Raw genomic sequence first — 23,631 nt, forward strand, 5'->3', positions numbered from 1 at the left:
TCTGTTGGATGCGTCTTGATCGATGTTTGGCTGTGTTAGATGATACGGGTGCTTGCCATGTAGTGTTTTCTTTTTCCAATTTACTTTCTTCGTATCTGTTGATGTTATGTGATCTAAAGGGTTGTAGAAGTGGTTATGAAATTGCAGTGGTGTAGCCGATGTATTTATATGAGTGATTGCTTTGTGTATTTTGCTAGTTTCTGCTCGTTCTAGAAAGAATTTTCTTAAATTGTCTACCTGTCCATAATGTAGGTTTTTTATGTCGATAAATCCCCTTCCTCCTTCCTTTCTGCTTAATGTGAATCTTTCTGTTGCTGAATGTATGTGATGTATTCTATATTTGTGGCATTGTGATCGTGTAAGTGTATGAGTGCTTCTAGGTCTGTGTTACTCCATTTCACTACTCCAAATGAGCAGGTCAATATTGGTATAGCATAGGTATTTATAGCTTTTGTCTTGTTTCTTGCTGTCAATTCTGTTTTCAGTATTTTTGTTAGTCTTTGTCTATATTTTTCTTTTAGCTCTTCCTTAATATTTCTATCATCTATTCCTATTTTTTGTCTGTATCCTAGATATTTATAGGCATCTGTTTTTTCCATCGCTTCTATGCAGTCGCTGTGGTTATCCAATATGTAATCTTCTTGTTTAGTGTGTTTTCCCTTGACTATGCTATTTTTCTTACATTTGTCTGTTCCAAAAGCCATATTTATATCATTGCTTTATTATTATTATTATTATTATTATTATTATTTTTATTATTATTATTATTATTACTACTGTTTGTGCTCAGACACAAAACATTAACAATCTGAAAAGTCGTCAAATTTCTGCCAGTTCAGAAGTAAGGAGTGTAGCAATCAGGTGATGCACGAACGGTATGTATAGTGGACACATTTTAACTTAGCTGATTTTAAATGGAGTTGCAGTGTACAAGTCAAGCAAGTGTCGCAATGGACAGGAGTAATGCAGGGGAAGTATGTTTCGTAACAAGTGTCACCCTTGGTGTGGATAGTTTGTTTAAGAAAGGTTGGTAACTACTGCTTTAAAGTATAATCTTCTGTCCTGTCAACAGCGAAACAGAAAACACCCTTACGACAACCACATGCGGGGACTCAATTACTGACGCATACTGGAGGCGAAACAACCATGCCTCTGTAAGGAGTTAGCGCACCGTTGCAATTTTTGTTATTCAGGCGGAATAGCCCCGCTGTATACTAAGAGACAAAATGTAGTAAGAAGTTCCTATTTTGTTATTAAGGTGAACAACAAAGTCGCTTTTAGATTTTTCGTTTTTTATTCCTGCTTGATCGACGATCACCCGCACAAGTATCGCAGCTAGTTGTAAGGCGCGCAACGTGGCACAGTACCAGTTTAGTCCCCCCCGCAGCTCTCTTCACCTTGACGGCACAAGAACTGCCTTGCAAGAAGCAAACTTGTTGCCAGATATTGGGATCCGCGTGAGCAGTCACCTTCAGCAAGGTTAGGGCTCGTCACGAGGTCGGTAACATGACTCACGACATAGCTGTTCTGTTACTTGTAAACAAGCAGCGGCCTCGCCCTCCATTCTCCTCAATTTCTTCTTGTTATCACGGTGAGCACTTCTTTCCCCTGTAATATCTCTTTATATTCGATGAAGTATTCTGATACAATTCTACCCTTGAATGACGTTTACTAATTTTCTATCTTCATACTCGCAGAAACCACGCGTAAAGTAGTTTCATACAATAGCTATGCATGAGCTCATAATTATTCTTTGTAGTACTCTCTCTGGTGGTTGTTAGAAAAAAGTTTCCGAGATTGTCTTCGTGCCGATTAGCCTGAGCATTGTTTGAAGAATTGTAATCTGAATATTAGATTTATGACAAAAGATAACTGATACGAAATTGTACGATTAAAAGGGATTTATATATAAAATATTGCTCCTTGATACAAAAGGTGCGTAACAATTTACATTATTTGACATTTGAGAATTAATGATATTCATCGATATATTGCGTAGTTGTTAATCAGAAGGGAACTTCCGAAAGACTGAATACGAACCTGCATTTAATAATCCAAGAGCTCCATTACTTCTTCGGAAGGTTAAACTTCATCAAAGCCAAATATCCGCTTGATCTGAGGTTTCCCTACTGTTTATACAACGCTCCCAAAAATACGAGGCATTTTATTTGTACAGATTAGCAGACTGCCGCAAAGCACGAGCTTGCAGAGAAGAAGAATCATCGCCTGATTTCATTCTAACAAGTACAATTTCTGAATCATGTTGAGTGAGTTATGACTGTTTCCTATTATGAATGATTGATTGTTCGAACGAATTGATAACTACATAACTACATAACTACATAATTACATAGATAGGAGAAAAAATTACACCCCTTCCGCTACTGAAATCATAAACTTCATCCAGTCTCCTGTTTACTATTCAGCATTAAAATTGTTAAAGCAGGCATTTAGATTTTAAATATGAGGAAGTCCTTATCGGTCTCATCGTGAAACGCGTCTAGATGTGCTATGAATCAAACAAATCAGATAAATTCGCAAATAGATTTTATCGTCCTTTTCTTCCCGTTGCCACGCGAAGAAAATGATCAAACGAATTTTGTGACTATAGTGAGTATTTATTGGCAGGGAGGACGCTGTGTATGGTACCTTGGATGGACTCATTTCCACATGCTTAAATAATTTCAGACGTGCCGCAGGGAAGTTTGTTAGGACATTCACTGTCCTTGGAGTTTATTAATGAACCGGCAGACAATTTTAAAAGTAGGATTCCTCAGACTTTTCGCAGATATTATCCGTAATGATGTACTGCCTGAAAAAGTCGCAGAAATATTCACTCGGATCTTGATACGATCTCAAAATGTCACGAAAATGTGACAATTTAGTCTGCATGTTCCTAAATTTTTGCACTTCAAAAAACGCAGGAAAGTTGTCCTAGGCTACGATGTCAGTGAGTCACAACTGGAACCTGTCGATTAATAAAAATACTTGACTATAACAATGTCCTTAGGGAGGGGTGGTTTAACAGATTGACGTAGCCTGTCGTAGGTAAAACAGGCAGCAAACTTAGATTCATTGACAGGCAGCTGGGAAGAGACAGTCACTCTGTATAGGCAACTGCTTACAAAACACTCAAGCGATTCACCCTAGAGTGTATAATGTGGCGTCTGTTCTTTCGGACATGTGCGAAGAATGAACAGATATTTCTATCCAGGAACTATTGTGAAAGAAGAGACAAAGGAATGACATTGTATTAGGGTAGTTCATGCAGTTACGATGACTTCTGTATCCGGATGACACACTGGTCAGCGCATCAGTGTAGTAAGCAGGAGATCTGACTGGGTTCGAATCCCAGGCCGGCACGAATTTAAATCAGTGGCTGCTCGCATTCTGTATACATAACTTCTTTTGTATCTCCATCCTAGAGTGTTGAAGTATATGCGACCCATACCGCATGGGGCTAACTTTGGATGTTTAACGAATACATTCAAGGACAACACTAATACTTGTATTTTCAACAGCTAAAGTGCGTCACGGAAAAACTGAACTGGCATGCTCTTGAAAATGACGCCAGGAAGCGAAAGATTACTTAGTGTTTCAAGAATCACTATGAAGTGAAGAATATAGGAATATACTTCACCAGTGCTGCCCCCCACCCCCTCCTCTGCCCCGCCCCGTTATCTCAGCATAACGCTTCCTTAGGATCTACGAAGAGAATATTAGGCTAATAGCAGCGCGGACACACACATTTAATTAAGCAATCATTCCTCACTTTTCTCTCTACCTTTAAAATTATTAAAGCAGTAACTCTTGCCTTAAATTCCAAGCAATCGAAACTTGCAACAAGATCTAAATGCAAGTTCTGAGACAAGTAAAGAACATGAAATTTTAGCAAGGCCCGCCCCCTATCTCTCATAACGCTTCAGGATCTCCTTTCTCCCCATTAGTTCCTTTGTTTGGTCATTAAGGATTGGTTCATAATTCTTCGATTGGTGTTTATTAATGGCCAGAACGTATTAAAAATCCGCAATAATACTTGTTACTTCGTTATGAACCAACTTTCGGCTTCTTACGCCATCGTCAGATAATTTAATGTTGAACAGATAGTCCGCACTACTTCACTCCGAGAATTCATAGCTGTACAAAGAATGCTGTACAAAGATGTCATTTTATGACAATATCGATACAAAACACAAGCATGTTGTAATACCTAAAGAGAGATTGAACACACAAATCTTAAAATATATTCAAATATAAAAACTATGAGTGTATAAAGCAGAAATGTTCTAAAAGTGAGTAATGCCACAGGCTACTATGACATACGGACAGACTGGTGAATGTGATGAACAGACCGAATAAAAGGAGGGGAAGAAAGGCCTGATGGAATGTGGGTGTTGAACAGTTGTAACAAGCTTATTAGCTAATTGCGAGAGGAGCAATAAATGGCTACTACTTTAAGGATGAGTAGTGAAACTATTTGGTCATTAAAGATCGGTTCATGATTCTTCGATTGGTGTATATTAATGGCCAGAATTTCAAGTAATTTCAGTTTTCTGCCCCCCCTTAGTTCTGTTACAGAGGACATCGTTTCACATCACATGAATGACGTTCATATGATGCGAAATGTGTGACATGTAAGTCAGTAATATTTTCCAGACTTATTTTAGTATTGTGAGATGTAACCAACCTGCTGGTTGTATGTGTTTTTCTCATGTTTTCCTACAGATCTGAAAATCATTGCTGACTGAAACTGGCAGTCAGAGTATCTAACAACTTTATCATAAACGGAAATATAGAAATTTGGTTCAAAAAATGGGTCAAATGGCTCTGAGCACTATGGGAATTAACTTCTCAGATCATCAGCCCCCTAGAACTTAGAACTACTTAAATCTAACTAACCTAAGGACATCACACACATCCATGCCCGAGGCAGGATTCGAACCTGCGACCGTAGCGGTCGCGCGGTTCCAGACTGTAGCGCCCAGAACCGCTCGGCCACTCCGGCAGGCAAGAAATTTGGTCTACACTTTTTGGATAACTGTTCTTTTCGCGACCATGTCACAGATTCTAGAACTGCTAAGTTAATGCACATAAGAGTACAGGCATTTTTTGTGCGGGCCGTTGGCATTTTTTGTGCGGCTATTTTTACATCATAGCAGTAGTTAGCGCGATTTTCAGTATTTACTTACTCGAGTCAGTGCTCAGAAAGAACATTAATCCAGAAATAAGTTTTTTCGCTTTCCTCTTTGCTTCTTCCCGCCCCAAAAGAGTTGACGGCCAGGGAAATTTCCGTCCCCTGAGAATTATCAGTGGGTGGCGCGCCGTCATGTTTTGGTGATTACGCAGCGTATAGACCAATTATCGGCGTTGGAGCTATTGTGAGTCTAGGCTCGTCCACCGTAGGCGGCGCGACAGCGCGCTATCTAATCAGCGGCGGGCACAGCAGCTGTTGGCAAAGAGAGGCGGCGACGTGCCGCCTGACCTGGAACGCTGTCAACTGTCCAGTCTTTGTTCTGGTGCAGCCCACGTCAGGGGAACTTCCGGAGCGCCGGATGCTGCTGGCTGCTGGCCGCGTGCCAATTAGCGCCGCTGCTGAGCTCTTATTGACTGCAAGACTTGCCCGTCGCGCGCAGCGCAGTTGCCTTAGCTGTGCGCGCTCTTAATTTCGGTGGCTTACGATGTTTCCAGAGGTGGACAGCAGCCATAAACAATACGCGTAGACTAAGAAAATCATGGTATACCTCCGAACGTGTTGGACATCCTTTTGCCCGGCGTAGTGCAGCAGCTCGACGTGGCGTGGACTCGTCAAGTCGTTTGAAGTCCCCTGCAGAAATATTGAACCATGATTCCTCTATAAGCGTCTACAATTCCGGAAGTGTAGCCGGTGCAGGATTTTCTGCACAAACTGGTACCTCGATTATGTCTCAGAAATGTTCGATGGATTCATGTACACTACTGGCCATTAAAATTGCTACACCAAGAAGAAATGCAGATGATAAACGGGTATTCATTGGACAAATATATTATACTAGAACTGACATGTGATTACATTTGCACGCAGTCTGGGTGCATAGATCCTGAGAAATCAGTACCCAGAACTACCACCTCTGGCTGTATTAACAGCCTTGATACGCCTGGGCGTTGAGTCAAACAGCATGGATGGCGTGTACAGGTAAGCTGCCCATGCAGCTTGAACACGATACCACAGTTCATAAAGAGTAGTGACTGGCCTATTGTGACGAGCCAGTTGCTAGGCCACCATTGACCAGACGTAAGAAATCAAATGAAGTGCAAATAATCTGTAATGCATCACCGGATACAACGCGTCCGTAATACCAGTATGCGCAAAAAGATGTCCCGTGGGCGGGGGAGGGGGGGGGGGGGGAAGAAGAGGAGGAGGAGGAGATAGCGATTTTGACAAGTTTAACCTGTATAACTAGTTAGTGGGTAATACGTTCATCTAAAAAGAATAGTGATACGTGCAATATTAAATGTTTCTTAGGTTAGTAATGTAATACACACGGAGGTGACAAGTCATGGGATAGCGATATGGACACGTGCAGAAGGCGGTAGTATCGCAAACACAAGGTATAGAAGGGCAGTGCGTAGGCGGAACTGTGCATTGTACTCAGGTGATTCATGTGAAAAGGTTTCCGGCGTGACTACGGCCGCACGTCGGCAATTAAAAAACTTTGAACGCGAAATGGTAGTTGGAGTTAGACGCATAGGAAAAGCCATTTCACATATCGTTAGGGAATTCACTGTTCCGAAATCCATAATGTGAAAAGTCTGCCGAGAGTACCAAATCTCAGGCATTACTTCTCACCACGAACAACAGTGGCCGAAGTCCTTCGCTTAACGACCAAGAGCAGCGGTGTTTGAGTTGTGTATGCTGTCAGAAAAGCAGCACTGCGTGAAATAATGGTAGGAATAATGGCAGAGGGAATTTGAATGGATTTGGTCGTACATAATACATACGCCTCTGTCAAGGTAAGATAAGCGAGTACATGGAAGTAACAAGGTGCAGCTACAGAGCAGAGCAGTTGCGCTTAAACCCTTAAGCAAGGCAGAAAATCTCACTCAGTTGTAGCTCTACGTAATTCAGTTATGACTAAAACACATCAGCGTGCTAGTAGCACGACATTGCCTGCAACACCTCTTCTGGGCTTGTGACCATGTCCGTTGGATTCTAAACGACGGAAAAATCCGTGGCCTAGTCAGATGAATCCCGATTTCAGTTGGTAAAGAGCTCATGGCTGCGTTAGTGTGTGGCGCAGCCCACGAAGCCGTGGACCCAGGTTGGCAACAACACACTCCGCAAGCTGTTGGTGGCTCCATAATGATATGGGCTGTGTTTGCATGGAATGACCCGTGTCCTGTGGCCCAACTGAACCGATCATTGATCATTGACTATTGACTTCATGTTCCAAACAATGTTGTAATTTTTATGGATGAGAGCGCGCCATATCACCGGGCCACAGTTGTTAGATTGGTTTGGAAAAACATTCTGAACAGTTCGAGCGAACGGTTTGGCCACCCAGATAGCCCAACATGATTCCCATCGAACATTTATGGGACAGGATCGAGAGGTCGGTTCGTGCACAAAATCCTTCGCCGGCCACACTTGCGTAGTTACGGACGGTTGTAGAGGCAGCATGGCACAATATTCCTGCAGCGGACTTCTTGAGCCCATGCCACGTCGAGCTGCTGCATCACACCAGCAAAAGGAGGTCCGGCACGATACTAGGAAGTATCCCACGACTTTTGTCACCTCAGCGTTAATTTTTTTAAATTTTTTGTTTGTTGGTCGCAATGATCGTGCTTTTCTGACCTAGGAATATCCACGTTTATAGCATTGTTGGTTTTAGAGGAGGAAATAACTAAGAAATCTGCAGTATTTTAAAGTTTTGTATCAGACATGAGACGTAATTAGTCAAGGTAGGCACGTGAATGACTCATTGCACAACGGCTGCTTCCGTAATCGGGTTTTCAAAATGTGTTGCTCTTGGCCCCTCTTGCTATCGCCAAGACCTTGACCAGATTGCGCGCTACTGCGTCACAAAAATACAACTATTGTGCTACGCAGTCTGTCACGTTCACTTGTACGCCCACGCCCCCTTCTCTCTCTCTCTCTCTCTCTCTCTCTCTCTCTGTGTGTGTGTGTGTGTGTGTGTGTGTGTGTGTGTGTGTGTGTGTGTGTGTGTGTGTGTGTGTGTTTTTCTCTTTTTTCAACTCAGATATATGCGTTGATAACTGCTTATAATTTCGCCACTCGCGAAGCAGCGTATTTCAGGGGGAAATAACGCCAAATTGAGACTCACTGCTGTGCTCTGGTAATTAGTAACAGGACATACTTCTGGTGGGTTCATCACCTGAGAGCGGAACTTACAAGCTTGTTACTTTCCTTCCATAACTCTTGAGCGAAGGACATTACTTTTTGCCTTGTAGCGGATGGATCACTGTAAAAGTTACCATATGTTAAAGGGGAGATGATGATGATGATGATGATGATGATGATGATGATGATGATGATGATGATGATGATGATGATGATGATGATGATGATGATGAAAACACCCAGTTCCCGGGCAGAGAAAATCCCCCACCCGGCCGGGAATCGAATCCGGGACCCCGAGATCCAGAGACAGCAACGCTAGCCACTAGACCACGAGCTGCGGACTTAACGGGGAGAGAAAGATGTTACTGTACTTAAACATTGGAACATACAATTATTATAAATATAATCAAAAGTTAAGCTAATTTCTTTGAGTTTATGATGTCTTTTGTGACTTTTTGAGAATAAAATTCCATACTGTCGAAATCTCGCCGAAATTGTTTAGGTTATAATAGTATTTTGTGTCCAGACTCGCAAGGTAATGTTGCTGAAAGAAAATGATCAACTCGTGTATTCATTGCAAATGAAAATATTGTACATACCATATTATTTCCCATTTCGACAAAATAACGGACGTCGTGCGTCCTGCATATCAAGTAGCTCCTCATTGTACCACAGTGTTTAGATACAGTTTGCTTCGCTACCCTGTAACAGAGCTTATCGAATAAGCGAACAGCTCTTCATTTTATGGCAATACTAACGCAGAAACCTGACGTTTTCCAGGTGTTTGTTTATAGCTGTGTGTCCACTCACGCAGCGTGTAGCTATGTGCTTAATGTTTATGACATCATTACTCCTGAACCGTGTGTCGTACAATGATGTAATTTTGTAGGTACGTGTGGATATTGTCTGCAAAATGTGTTGCGAATGGAGTTAGTAGCAACGAAGTAATAAATTTAAGCGTCTGTACGCTATTACAGTTTTTCACGGATCTCACAGTTTGACGTCATTTCTCCTGAACTATGTGTAGTACAATTTACGCTTACATCACTGGTATATGTGCATATTGTTGGTAAAATGTTTTCCGACCACAGTTAGTATTAAAGCAGTAATAAACTGCATCATCATGCCTCATGCGGTGTTTTTGTTGCATGAACAGCGAAAAAGTAGTGACCAATAAACATTTTTCCTTTCATCATTTTGTAGCTGAATCATAAAGGTTTGAAATTACGTGAAGTTTGTTGCAAGTAACGAACTATCATTTTCAGATACTGAGTCAGTGACGTCTCGTAATTAAAGTGTAGCAGGCTATGCTTCTTTCTCAACCCACTCTCCTTTGATTGGTAGATGGATCTTACCGCCACAGCAATTGTCGCCTGACAGTAAGGTATATGTGTATAAATTTTGTTTGAAATCGGACCACTGGTTTAGGAACACACACACACACACACACACACACACACACACACACACACACACACACACACACACTTATTATGTATGTGGATAATGATCCATATTTTCACTATGATGGTATGAAGTATTTTTTAGTGATCATTTTGTCAGACTGTAGAGACTGTATTGCGTTGTCCTAACAAGCCGCACAGTTACTGTTGTCACGCTTTGTAAAAGGTGAGATTCGCTGAATTTGGTGTTCAGCTCTGCGCTTCAGCTGGGCAAGCGGAGAGACAGCTGCCGTGGACGTAAGCGCAAAGCAGTTTGAATGTGGTGTCGCACTCTGTTGTGGGTCAGTGAACCCTGACGCGCGTCTGTGAACTGTCCCGTAATGGAGCGCTCACATCAGCTGAGGAGCCTACTGCGAAGTGTTGTGACCTTGAAGGTGGCACGGGTAGGGATACAGCGCTGCGCGTTTGTTTGTTCTCCCGCGCGTCAGCCGTGTACATTAGCGTTAAAAAGTGACAGTCGCAGTGAGGTTCAGGCGCCGACTCAACCGCGAACAAACACCGAGTTGACGTAGTTAGCATGCTTGAAGCCCGTCTGACACATTAGCTCTCTAATGGTGGAAGTGGTAATTTTCATAGCGTGCAGACAGCTTTCGGGCCAGTTTTTTCTAATTGCGCGTTACTGATACAGTATCTAATGAACTGTTTGCACTGTTTTTGGAATTCCTGTATTGGATGCAAAACATAAGGCAATTGACTCCACACAAAATGAAACAAAAAAATCTACATAAGACTACGAATAAGTCAGACTTTCCTCATTTCGATTTTTATTGCTTACTCGTATTTCAGAGCACGGGTTTCACCAGTAAGAATTTTCACTCGGAAGTTTTTAGATACAGCCTGGGGAAGCAGTTGTGCCTGCGTAATGCGAGAACCTGTTGTTGGTAGCCCATGGCGAAACTGCTGTTTCATTTTTGTGCGACATAGGACGTAAAGTTCCATTGTTGTTACACAACACTTTTCTGACTATGTGTATAATGAAAAACAACGTAAGACAATTTCGCTAGATTCCTGCAATATGCAGGTGGTACTACTTCTCTAGGACTCGACGTAAAGCTTGAAATGATCTTGGAAACCTTTATACTATAGCTTTCGCTACGAAATACGCACAGGAATCGATAATCGAATTACAAATAACATACTTGTATTCTTAAAATGTATACTTTGGCTTTGCCATGCCAATCAATCATGGATTCGTTAAAAAATGTGTTAAGGTAAATCATATAACATACATAGTTACAGACACTATATAAACATTTCAGCTTCACAATTCAGAGCAATATGAGGTGGAACGGCCACACAAATTTTAACCAGTGACTGCAGTATTATTAAATTGCAGCTCACTTGGCGAGAGGTGTAGTTAATTTTGTTGTTATCGGTTGCATTCCCTCTCTCCAGCCCTTGCCGAGTTGAAATGATGTATAAAACTTCACAGAAAATAGAAAAGGAACTGCGCAGTTTTCGGCGAATCTGTTTGGTAGCTGCGCGAGTAAGTTGGCAACGTGGGAAAAGATTCAGTGCAAAAATAAGAGAAATGACGTGCAACACATGCAGCACTATTTATAGAATTCCCAGAACGTCTGAATTAAGTTTACTGCGAAAATAATACTATCTCAACATTTCGCAAACTGCACAGTGATGAAAACTGGACCGAATTACACGTAGAAGCGCACAGGCAGTGTTTTTCTTTACAAAATTTGTGAGTGTAGTAGGAACGAGCAAATGGAAAAGGGGATGCGGGGTGGGGGTGAGGGGGAAGGAAGATGATTTACAAACAGTGGAATTCGAGGGCACCATATTTGACAATGGTTTCCCTATGACTGACAAAAACCTGTATGAGACCACATCATCTCAGACTGCAGTAGTGTACTTATGCCTGAACACTGTCAAAGGATAGGCTATTTCTCTGTGCTTCTTTGAAGTTATTGGGTGAAAATTTTCCGCCTGGTATTGGTGGACCTTCGTCCCCGGATAAATGCTGAAAGTGGGTGACAAAGAGCACGGACGCTCCACACGTTTGAGGCTAAAGGTAAAATCAGAGGTAGCTGAGCACCAAAAATAATTTGACCAGGTTATGGGTTGTAAGATCGTATGAAAGTAAAATTTTAACGGAGGTGATGGCTACAGTCAAGTCATAGGGCTACCTGCTATCGCAGAAGTAAACATCCAGCCACGGCAAACGAGGAACATAAATAGCTACCAGTAAACAGCCGAAGCGGTCCAACAATAATGCCCCCGCTCCTCCCCATCTCAGTCCGTATCAGCATCAGTTAGAAGAGGACTACGACGCGGCCTAACGACATCATCATTGACTGTCGCCACGAAAGCTTACAGACTTACATAAATCCATTACAGCCTGCACGAAGGAATACTCTCTGTTGTAGCCCGGAATCTTTCAGGGTGATGAAGGAAAACTTCAAGGCTGGACCGAGATTTGAAGATCAGTCTACCCCAGCGAGAGCCCAAGGTCTTAATCAGAAGGCCCCGAAGTGGTGACCAGTTGAAAGACAACAGGTCATTGAACTAGACGAAATTACTACCAGTCCGCTACCATGATCGATCACTTTAGCATCGCTCTTCATTCTGATGTGTTCGTCACCTTCTTAATATTCCTGTCCGTATAATTTCCTACCCGTATGATATATACGGTAGGTGACTCCGCACTGTTGAAGCACTGTTCTCTTTAGTCTGTGTGGTATTTATTATGTAATGTATCACACGATAAGAGTTGAGAGAGAGTTGTCGCGCATGTCACATAATGAAAGAAATCGCGTTATTTGAACAGATGCAAGGAGTTAAGTTTGTGCTCTTGAATGCACGCGCACACAATTTCTCATTGCTCCGCAGTTTTCAAGGACGATCTTAGTTTAAATGTGGGGCACTGGGATACGTATAGCCTTGGCACGGAACTTCGCGCCACCCCTTACATCTTTTTAAAGTTTGTCACGTAGCCGCAGGTCCACTTTCCCCCGCGGGGAGCAGTAGCCTTGGAGGAAGTATGTGTAAACAGTGGAGAGCCGCCAGCAAATACTTGTCCGCTCATAGCGCATTAATTTCAAGAGAGGACCAACGAGAGACAGGTGGGAAGGCCGAAGTGCTATTTTGCTGCGTGCTGGACGGCTCAGCAGTCGATGCTTCTGTGCCAAGCTTCAGTTGCAGATTAAAAATCTGATGTTTCGTGTAATTTTATATGTGTTGAAACTGCAGCCTTCATATCAGCAAGACGTGAATAAATCCGATCCTCTCAGACTAAAGCATTTAGATACTATGGTCGCAGGTTCGAATCTTGCCTCGGGCATGGATGTGTTTGAAGTCCTTAGGTTGGTTAGATTTCAGTAGTTCCGAGTTCTAGGGGACCGATGACCTCAGATGTTAAGTCCCATAGTGCTCAGAGCCATTTGAACCAGATATATAGGCGCTGTCTTCAGTACATTTCATCCTTTACTACTTTGTACGAATGTTTTCAAATACAGTTACAGAGGAAAAGTAGAAGATGGAGGATAATTTGCCTTGAATCAATGAACTGAAATAGTTTGTGGTCGAAAGTCCTAACCCTCAATTTAGCAACAGTCTGATAACAGTATTTTGTAATGCACCACTTGCTTGTAGCAATCAGACTGTGTGCAAAACCTCAGGCCGAAAGTAACTGTAGCTTGATGCGTCGCTGCGACGTAACATAGCTCCATGAAACTTGGCCCGTACATAGAAAGAACTGCTATAGTATTGTACAGAAGATAACTGAAAGAAACACCAACGAAACGAACAGAAATGACACTTTTATTGAAATACAATAATTACACTGAAGTAACAGGTTTGACGAAATACCCTCAGACTTCAAGAAGAATATGATAATTGCAATCCCAAAGAAAGCAGGTGTTGACAAATGTGAAAATTACCAAACTATCAGTTTAATAAGTCACAGCTGCAAAATACTAACACGAATTCTTTACAGACGAATGGAAACACTGGTAGAAGCCGACCTCGGGGAAGATCAGTTTAGATTCCGTAGAAATGTTGGAATACGTGAGGCAATACTGACCTTACGACTTATCTTAGAAGAAAGATTAAGGAAAGGCAAACCTACGTTTATAGCATTTGTAGACTTGGAGAAAGCTTTTGACAATGTTGACTGGAATACTCTTTCAAATTCTAAAGGTGGCGGGGGTAAAATACAGGGACCGAAAGGCTATTTACAATTTGTACAGAAACCAGATGGCAGCTATAAGAGTCGAGGGGTATGAAAGGGAAGCAGTGGTTGGGAAGGGAGTGAGACAGGGTTGTAGCCTCTCCCCGATGTTATTCAATCTGTATATTGAGCAAGCAGTAAAGGAAACAAAAGAAAAATTCGGAGTAGGTATTAAAATCCATGGAGAAGAAATAAAAACTTTGAGGTTCGCCGATGACATTGTAATTCTGTCAGACAGCTAAGGACTTGGAAGAGCAGTTGAACGGAATGGACAGTGTCTTGAAAGGAGGATATAAGGTGAAAATCAACAGAAGCAAAACGAGGATAATGGAATGTAGTCGAATTAAGTCGTGTGATGCTGAGGGAATTAGATTAGGAAATGAGACACTTAAAGTAGTAAAGGAGTTTTGCTATTTGGGGAGCGAAATAACTGATGGTCGGAGCAGAGAGGATATAAAATGTAGACTGGCAATGGCAAGGTAAGCGTTTCTGAAGAAGAGAAATTTGTTAACATTGAGTATAGATTCAAGTGTCAGGAAGTAGTTATCGAAAGTATTTGTATGGAGTGTAGCCATGTATGGAAGTGAAACATGGACGATAAATAGTTTGGACAAGGAGAGAATAGAAGCTTTCGAAATGTAGTGCTACAGAATAATGCTGAAGATTCAATGGGTAGATCACATAACTAATAAGGAGGTACTGAATAGAATTGGGGAGGATTTGTGGCACAACTTGACAAGAAGAAGGGATCGGTTGGTAGGACATGTATTGAGGCATCAAGGATCACCAATTTAGTATTGGAGGACAATGTGGAGGGTAAAAATCGTAGAGGGAGACCAAGATATGAATACACTAAGCAGATTCAGAAGGATGTAGGCTGCAGTAGGTACTGGGAGATGAAGCAGCTTGCACAGGATAGAGTAGCATGGAGAGCTGCATAAAACCAGTCTCAGGACTGAAGACCACAAAAACAACAACAGATTTGATGGTGCCCAGGACAGTATAAAAACATGATTCTTATTACGGCGTGTGATATCTACGGGCAGCAATGCCTGCTCTGCAACGTGCTCCCATGTTGGCCGCAGGGTTGGTAAGGAGTTCTTGTGGTAAGGCGTTCCATTCGTCCACCAGCGCAGTTGGAAATCGCTGGATGGTCGTTGCTGCATGCGGACGTGTTGCAGTAAGTGTCACCTAAGTATCCCACACGTGTTCGATGCGATTTAAGTCGGGTAATTGGGCAGGCCAGTCCTTTTGAGGGACATCCTCTCGTCCCAGGAGCTGTTCCACCTGCGCAGTTCAATGCGGTCGCGCGGTGCCATCCATAAAAATAGTCAGGTCCGAATGATCCCTGAAAAGATGCATGTGGGGAAGGAGTACAGCGTCACAATAAAGTTGACTGGTGAGTACACCGCGTCCAAAGATTTGGAGGTGATTATGCCCATGCAACATTATACTTCCCCACACAACACAACACCTGGACCACAAAAGATAATCATGGTCGACAGTGCTCGTTGGTGCATTACGTACCCTCCTCTGGCGACAGGTGGGGGATATGTGATGGGGAAAAAATTGTAAGCTCTCGAGCAAAGTCTAGGTAACAAGGCGGATGTTCAAAAGCTTCCCACTCAAACTGCCGAAGCAAATCCTTCAACAGCAGAATGCACGAGATCATTAACCCGAAGAAGCCTAATGCCGCTCGACAACAGTCCAAGGCCTTCGTTTTGAATGGCGTGGCGTGATACTTTAGGAAAGCACAAGCTCAATCCATCAATAGTGAAACATCTGTTGATTTGAAACTTCCTGGCAGATTAAAACTGTGTGCCGGATCGAGACTCTAACTCGGGACCGTTCTCTTTCGCAGAAGAGCTTCTGTGAAGTTTGGAAGGTAGGAGACCGAGGTACTGGCAGAATTGAAGCTGTGAAGACAGGTTGTGAGCCGTGCTTGGTTAGCTCAATGGTGTATATTGCTGGTGTGTGCCTTTTCTACTCCAGAGAGTAGTTTTTGAAATTTTATAAGCTGATGCACGGAACTTGACAGTCATGTTGTGTGTCTAATAGCGTCGAAACACACATTAAAGTTGCATTATTGGTTTATATTAGAAATCTGGAAATTGACAATTTTTATGGAAATGTCCTTATCGATTGTTAAAACCATAAGATTAACATTCAATTAATGTCCAGAAAGTACAGTTGGAAGGCTAATCAACTTTATAATATCTCCTTTCCGCCATTCTCAAGTATTTTTTCTGTGTGGTTTAGTCACAATCGGAGATCGTCCTTAAAGGCTCCTCATCATAAATATCCACCACTGAACATAGTACACTATTTTCTAACTGAAGCTTTATTCGTCACATTTCTACAAACTGACCTAAATTTCGATAGGGCTGACATTTTCGCATTGAGAAACTGTATTATATTAAGAGCTTTACACTTGGTGAGATCGTTAATTTTAAATTTCAAAACTGCACAGATAACTAAGCCATCGTTCCGACTCACTGTTTGCTTCAGTGATGCCACATGTTACGAAGGTCTATAAGACGGCAGTGGGGTTAGGAGAAAAATTGCGCGGTTCTCAGTTCAAAAGGTTATTTACTACTGTAGTAGACGGTACCTGCAAAACCAGCTTCGTATCATAGCAAGTTAACGATAATCAGAGGGCGGATTTTGCGAAAGTTCAGGTTACCTCCCGTAGCCTCGCACGCATATTCTCTACTCACTGCGCTGCACGAGCAGAGTATGCAGTACATAGCGGCACAGTGGAAAGATGCGTGCAGTGTACCAAACAAACACGGCATTGGGCAGTGTACTGTAAATAGCATGGATGAGTAACTGCGAGGGTGATGAGCTAGGCTGCAGAGTATGCGGTGCAGGGGGCGCAACGAGTAGTTGGCGAGCCCCATTAGCAGTCTGGGGGAGCGCAATTGCCCTCCAGGCACCTCTCACGTGACTACAGCTGCCGCAGAGACCGTCTGCTTTGCATTGTGACGCTTTCCGCCTTTCCATTGCGCTCTGACGGGGACAATTTTTCCAAAGTCAGCGTCGGACTCGCGTGTAACTCGCCGGGGCAAAACTCATTGGGACGGCCATGTAGAAAGGCCAGCGCTATAGATTTATCGAGAAGGGACGCACACGGCCACGGCGCGACTAAAACGAAAAGGCTCAGATTGCTGTTATGTTATAGTTCTTGAGGATAGACGTAGGTACTGTTCGACACTGACGCCTAATAAACAAAGTTGGAGCATACAGAATATCAGAGCTGCTTTGTGTTGGTTTGGGGGAGCTTTTGGCAAATACAGCAAGCCATGTCGTTCTTAAAGGAAAGAAATCTTCGGACGAAAAAGTGACTTCGGGTGTACCCCAAAGGAATTTTCAGGACCTTTACTGTTCGCAACACACACGGTGATTCAGCTGCCCCTACTGATGGGTTTTATGCAACCCGCAGCGCCTTCGGATAATATTATCTAGCTTGCTACATGCAAACTATTAGTCCTACAGAATAGGATCTTTTTGTAGGAAATTTAATGTAGTTATATATTGGACTGGTATACGTTTTCCCTAGAGGCCTTGACTTTCGAATTAAAGAAAAAAGTACAAAAGGGCAACCTTCAAACGCGTTTTTCTTGAAAAACTCTCAAACCGTGGCCTCAAGCGAAAGCGTACCCTAGTAAAAATTTAAGGGGCTCCGGAACGCCCTATACTTGCAATGTTAAAATAATGCTTATAAATTACATCTTTCCTCACAAAGTATTTGAGGTAGGAAGTTGAACTTTTTACAGATTATTTATTGGAATATGGGATTTTACAAAATTTTAGTTCAGTTATTAAAGATGATTTTTTTTCAATTGTAATGAAAATTCACATTTTTTTGCAATTTTTTATTTATATATTCAAAAATATAGTTTTTTGGAAAAAGGCTGTGTTAAATTATGCAGAAGGTACTGTGTAACATTTACTGAAAGTTTCCAACATATGTTTGGAAGATCCTTAGAAAACATGTAATTAGTATGAGAAAATAAAAGTTTGGGAATCGAGCGACAAAGATTGGATTAACTTTTTAGTGCATTCCAGGTCCATAGGATGGATTATCTTCATCCTCTGCAAACTCCTCCTCCAGCTTCCTCTTGTTCCTCCTCCTGTTTACTCTTGCTTGTATTTCTAGACTCTTTACAGCCCTGTCTGCAGCCCGAAGGCGTTCCTTGTCTAAAGCAAGCATCGCTCGTTGTTGTGTTCGTAGATTTTGCTACCATTTTCTTCAGTTGCAGTTACTGCAACACTGTTCCAAAAGGTGGTCATGTATGAACACTTATCACATTTCAGTTGTATTTCACTAGCAAGTCCTACGTGCTTTATTATGGAGATTTCCAGACCAACTTCACTACAATGAATACATCTTACACAGTTTGAAAAAATTCCTTTGAGAACCGACATATCAAATATTTCATTCACATCCGATTCGCCCATAAAACATTCATAGTTTTCACTCATTGAACCAAGCTTCTTCTGTGAAGTATTTTCTTTCCCACTTTGACTGCTATGGGCAGGTGTACTTGAGGTTAGGCTCACTCACTTGGTTATCGTCTTTATTGTTTACAGTAACAACACATACCTTTGGCTTTCCAACATTTCTCCTTTTCTTAAAAGCCTTCAGAGGATTTCTAATAACTTTACTTTTACTCATTATTATACTTCAACAAAACAGAGACTCAAGAAACAGAATTAATTACGAATATTTTCGAGATAACGACATAGTAAATAAACATGAAACAATCGACAATCACACCAGCTATATATATTGAACCATCACAGGTTAGCCACAACACATACTTTATCTCACATCACTAAAACGTACCTGATGAACACGGACGTTGATAATAACACCATTTGACAGCAGTTTAACAGCGCCACAGTGGGTCACGCCCATGTAGAACACATTTTAAAAAAAATTTAAAAATAGTTGTAGTCTTCGGAATTGAATAAATTATATATCTATTAAAAGGTAATAGTCTGCAGATTCAGAAAACGCAAAAAAGTAAAAATTGAACTTATAATGATTTTGAGCCTTTCCGGAGCCCCTTAACTACATTAAATTCACGTAGTGAGAGAGAGAGAAAATGTAATGCGCATAAAAAGGGCGGAAATTATCGCTACTTTCTGACAGTTATACAATTGCCAATCACCGGAAGCAGTACGACCCATTAAATTTCATGGAACAGTTAGTGTTGATCACATAACATTAACTGTAGGAAAGACAAACGCCGGATTTATTGGGGGAATCTCAGGAGGTAGCAACTTACAAAACCCTTGTTCCTCCGGTACTTCAGTATTGTTCGTCAGTATAGGATCTCTACCAGACGGGACGGATAGATGGTACGATAACACACACTAACGCTACTAAAACAGTTGTAAAACACAATCCGAATCAGACAGCTGACTGCAGACCACTTAGTGTTTAGACTAGATGTGTTTCTAGCATACTGTGATACAGAAAGACCTGGAAATTTTTTGTTGACGCTGCTGACCGAGCATCAGTGCACGACGGAATTAGTTCAGAGAGAAGAAATAAGTTTCATGTTCACTATTGACGTAATTCTGCCAAAGACCAGGACGTGCAAGATCAGTCGAATGGAATGCACAACGTCTGGAGAATAGGTTATTAGATGCATATCAATGAAAGTAAAACAGTGGTTATGAAAGTAGTCAGATGAAATCGGGCAATACAGAGGGAATAAGGTTAGGAAATAAATCACTATTTGAGCAGAAAAGTGACTGGCGGTGGCCGAAGTAGGGAGAATTTAAAGCATTAGCAAGAAAAGCTTTTCAGAAAACAGTTTTATATCTAATACAAATTTAAATGTTAAATAGTATTTTCTGAAAGTATTTTTGCGGACTGAAGCCTTGTGCGGAAGTGAAGCGTGGACGATAAGCGGTTCAGACTAGAAGAGAATACAGTAGTGGAAGCTAGTATAAAGGTAGGGTTCCTACGACAGTAATAGTAAAATGTCTGTCGCATATTGTTTCTAATTTATTATGAAAGTAGTAGATACATATGACATAAAGTCATGACAGAATTACAATGTTTCATCCGTAACACGAGTAACAAAATAACGTGTTTGTTTCCTGTGTGCAAATTGGTATAACGGTGGTCACTGTCATGTCGTGTTATCGCACTGTTAGTGTTTTGTGCAAGCTCCGTTTTTCCTAATAACCTCAAAAATTCTCTTACATTGATTTTGTTAGTGTTAGTGTTAGTGTTAGAGTTCTCACAGTGAAATAGTCGCCCACTCTTCTCCTATCGCACTTTCCAGCTGACATACAGCCTCAGATTGTCTCCCATTGCGACACACACGCCTCGCAAATACTCTCCAAAGGTTTTCCGTGGATTTCATATCCATGCTATGTGCAGGCCAGGGTTAAACATCAGTATCTTCAAACCACTATTTGGTTGTAGCAGGAACATGCACAGATACTTTATCTTGTTGAAAAGTTAGATTTAGTTTCCTAGGTGCTCATACATTAGAATAAATTCTGTCTCTAGCATCTCAGTCTACATACTAGAGCTCATTGTAGTGTTCAGCCAAGCAACGCATGACTTTCCTTCAGCGCAAAAGGCTGCCCAAATCATAACATTCCCAACAACGAAATTCTGTTCATTCTTGTCAGTTGCTCCGTTCTCAAACATGCCCTTAATATTGAAATCCATGCGGAATATTTAAACTACTACTTATCACTGAAGATCACTTTATCCCTTTCTGAAATCAGTGACATATTTCGTTCAGAAAATTCCATTCTAGCCTGTTTGGCTGCTAGAACAGGTTTCTGCAGCCGTCTCTTGAGTTACAGATGTTTCCGTTTGACCGAATTTGTCATACACGTTTGGCAGTTATTGGCAACTGTAAATCTGCAACAAATTCAGAAGAATAACGGTTTGTGGCCCTTGCTTCGCGCAAAAGAAATCGTTTCGATGCCTCAAATTTTCTGCGTAGCCAGTATTTCAAGTTCTGTCCATATCATGCGCTCTATTAACGAAATTACCAATCACTGTGTTTGAATTGTTCAAAGTCTTGGAGATTTAACAATTTGGGTGTCTCATTTCCTTGTACACACCAGTTTTGGCTCTTTCCTCTTATGATAGCCATTTTCCTCGTGGGACAGTCACAATTGTGGTTTATGTACACGACACGCACCGTCACCAATAGTGTCCGTTTCCTATTTGCAGTAGATTCACATAGGCACACACCAACATTACAGAGCCGATTGCCTTTATACCGAGTTCCACCCTCTACGAGCTGAATCGTAGATGTCTCGTTGTATACTGTACTACTAACATCAAATGCGATTCTATTTCACTGCATTTGTCAGCGTACTGGCTATCATACTATCGCATATACACTGTGCGCAACTATTCCAGCCGACAATGTTAATTTTCCTACAAATATCCATGCCTTTATACTAATTTCCACTATTGTACAAGCTTCAGAAATGGGGTGCTACATAAGAATGCTGAAGATCAGGTGTGTAGATAGAGTAACAAATGAAGAGGTAATGAATCGAACTGGAGAGCAAATAAAGATATGGCCTAACATGACTAAAAGATGGAATCAGTTAGGAGAACCCATCCGGAGGCATCAAAAGAATAGTCAGTTTGTTAATGTAGGGAACCGTGTGGAGTAACAATTAGGCAGAGATGAAGGGGCTTGCGCATGATAGGCTAACATGGAGAGCTGCATTCTATTAAGTTTCATACTGATGATCACAAAAGCAACATCAACAATAAATATTTTCTCATCGCCACCTCTCAGACAGCATCACAGAAGAGAACACAAAGAGAAGAGAGGGAGGCTCGCGCGTGGCAGAACAAAGCCGTGATCTTGGCGTTGAAGCATGCCCGAACAAAACAGAGCACAATGCTGGCAGCCGGGTAAGTTATGTCAAGGAACAAGTGTTCTATTTCTGATGTGCGTTAACTCCGCTCAGTGAAAGTCCTCGCTGGATTTCGTTGTATCTGTCGAGCAATAAAATACTCCCGAAAGCACAACTCTCTCCTCTCTCATACGCCAACGCAACTCCTCTCTCTCTCTCTCTCTCTCTCTCTCTCTCTCTCTCTCTCTCTCTTTCTCTCCCTCCCTCCCTCCCTCCCTCCCCCCCCCCCCCTCTCTCTCTCTCTCTCTCTCTCTCTCTCTCTCTCTCTCTCTCTCTCCCTCCCTCCCCTCCCGCCCCCCCCCCCTCTCTCTCTCTCTCTCTCTCTCTCTCTCTCTCTCTCTCTCTCTCTCTCTCTCTCTCTCCCTCCCTCCCTCCCCCCCCCCGGTCGTGGTCGTACTCTACTCATTGTTCCCCCCCCCCCCTCCCCGTTACGATACTCGTTTCAAACATTCATGAGAGAGAATAATCGACGCCAACCTAAAGAAAATTGGAAATACATGGCAGAGACGTGAAACGTAGCATACGAAACCTTGATGAAGGCGCCACGCTTCTGACAAGGTTATTGTGCAAGCGGCGCACATCCGGGACAAACATTTGCCCTCCGTCACTGTGTTTCCACAGTCGTGCAGCTTAATTGCCCTGACGATGATATCGCGCCTAGATGCCGCTTCCGTTGTCCGTTAAAACGCCATTTGCAGCTAGAGGATTCACACTGGATGTTACCAAGCGATATAACTCAACGCAAACGAGCCAGACAAGAGTGTTCTGGGATTTGTTGTTAGTCTTCTCACACTTGTTCTTCCAATTTTTCATCTGTGGTTATGTTTCTTATATACAGCTGTTATTTCCTCCTGTTCTGTTTGTCTCCATACGATATCTATACTGTTTAAAATTGTGACATACGAAGACCCAGTAGACAAGATAAAGTGAACAAAACCATACCAAATACCGGGAAGCGCAGGTCGGTCGGTTGGCGTCGTGTTGCTACCTTCAGTGTGGTCTTCTGGAAGCTTGTACGTTTTGAACTTCTTGTACAGTAATAACTATGTGCGCTATCTGATCGAAAGTGTCCGGACACCATATTACTGGACATTAATATGGGGTGTGGCCATTCTTCGCCATTATGACGACTTGAACTGTGTTGGGGACGCCTTCAGAGAGTTGTTTGAATGTCTGTGGAGGAGTGTCAGCTTATTCTTCCTCCGGAGCTGAAAGCACAAGATAGTGATGTTGGCCGCTGGGGCCTGGAGCTAAGAGGCCTTTCTAATTAATCTGAAAAGTGTTCCATTGGGTTGAGGTAAGGAGTCCGAACAGACCATTTTCGGAACGTTATTGCCCATAAACCATTGCCTCACAGATGCTGTTTTACGGTAGGGAGCACTGTCCTGCTGACACAAATAATCGCCTGCGAGCTGTTGCTCCGCTGAACACCTACATCATACTTCGCAAGCTACCTAATGGTGTGTGGCGGAGTGTACTTTGGGTACCTCTATCTAATTCCTCGAACACTGTTCTACTTATGAATAGTGCCTGAGAAGAATGATTGTCGGTAAGCCTCTGTATTGGCTCTAATTTCTCACATTTTCTCCTCTTGGCCAATACGCGAGATGTATTTTGGGTGGGGGGGGGGGGGGGGGGGGAGGTGTAATATGTTGTCAGATTCCTCCTAAAAGTGGTGTTCTGAAATTTCAGTAGTAAATCTGTCGGTGATGCACAACGCCTCTCTT

At 42.2% G+C, this 23,631-nt stretch overlaps 1 protein-coding gene across 2 annotated transcripts in view; it reads left to right on the forward strand.

The window, feature by feature from the left end:
* The window catches only part of LOC126480712 (BCL2/adenovirus E1B 19 kDa protein-interacting protein 3), a 296,896-nt gene that overhangs the window by 192,882 nt on the left and 80,383 nt on the right, over positions 1-23,631 (forward strand). The gene's annotated exons all lie outside the window — the stretch shown is intronic.

The sequence above is a fragment of the Schistocerca serialis genome, chromosome 5 (assembly GCF_023864345.2).
Source record: "Schistocerca serialis cubense isolate TAMUIC-IGC-003099 chromosome 5, iqSchSeri2.2, whole genome shotgun sequence".
In the NCBI taxonomy this organism is placed as follows: Eukaryota; Metazoa; Arthropoda; class Insecta; order Orthoptera; family Acrididae; genus Schistocerca; species Schistocerca serialis.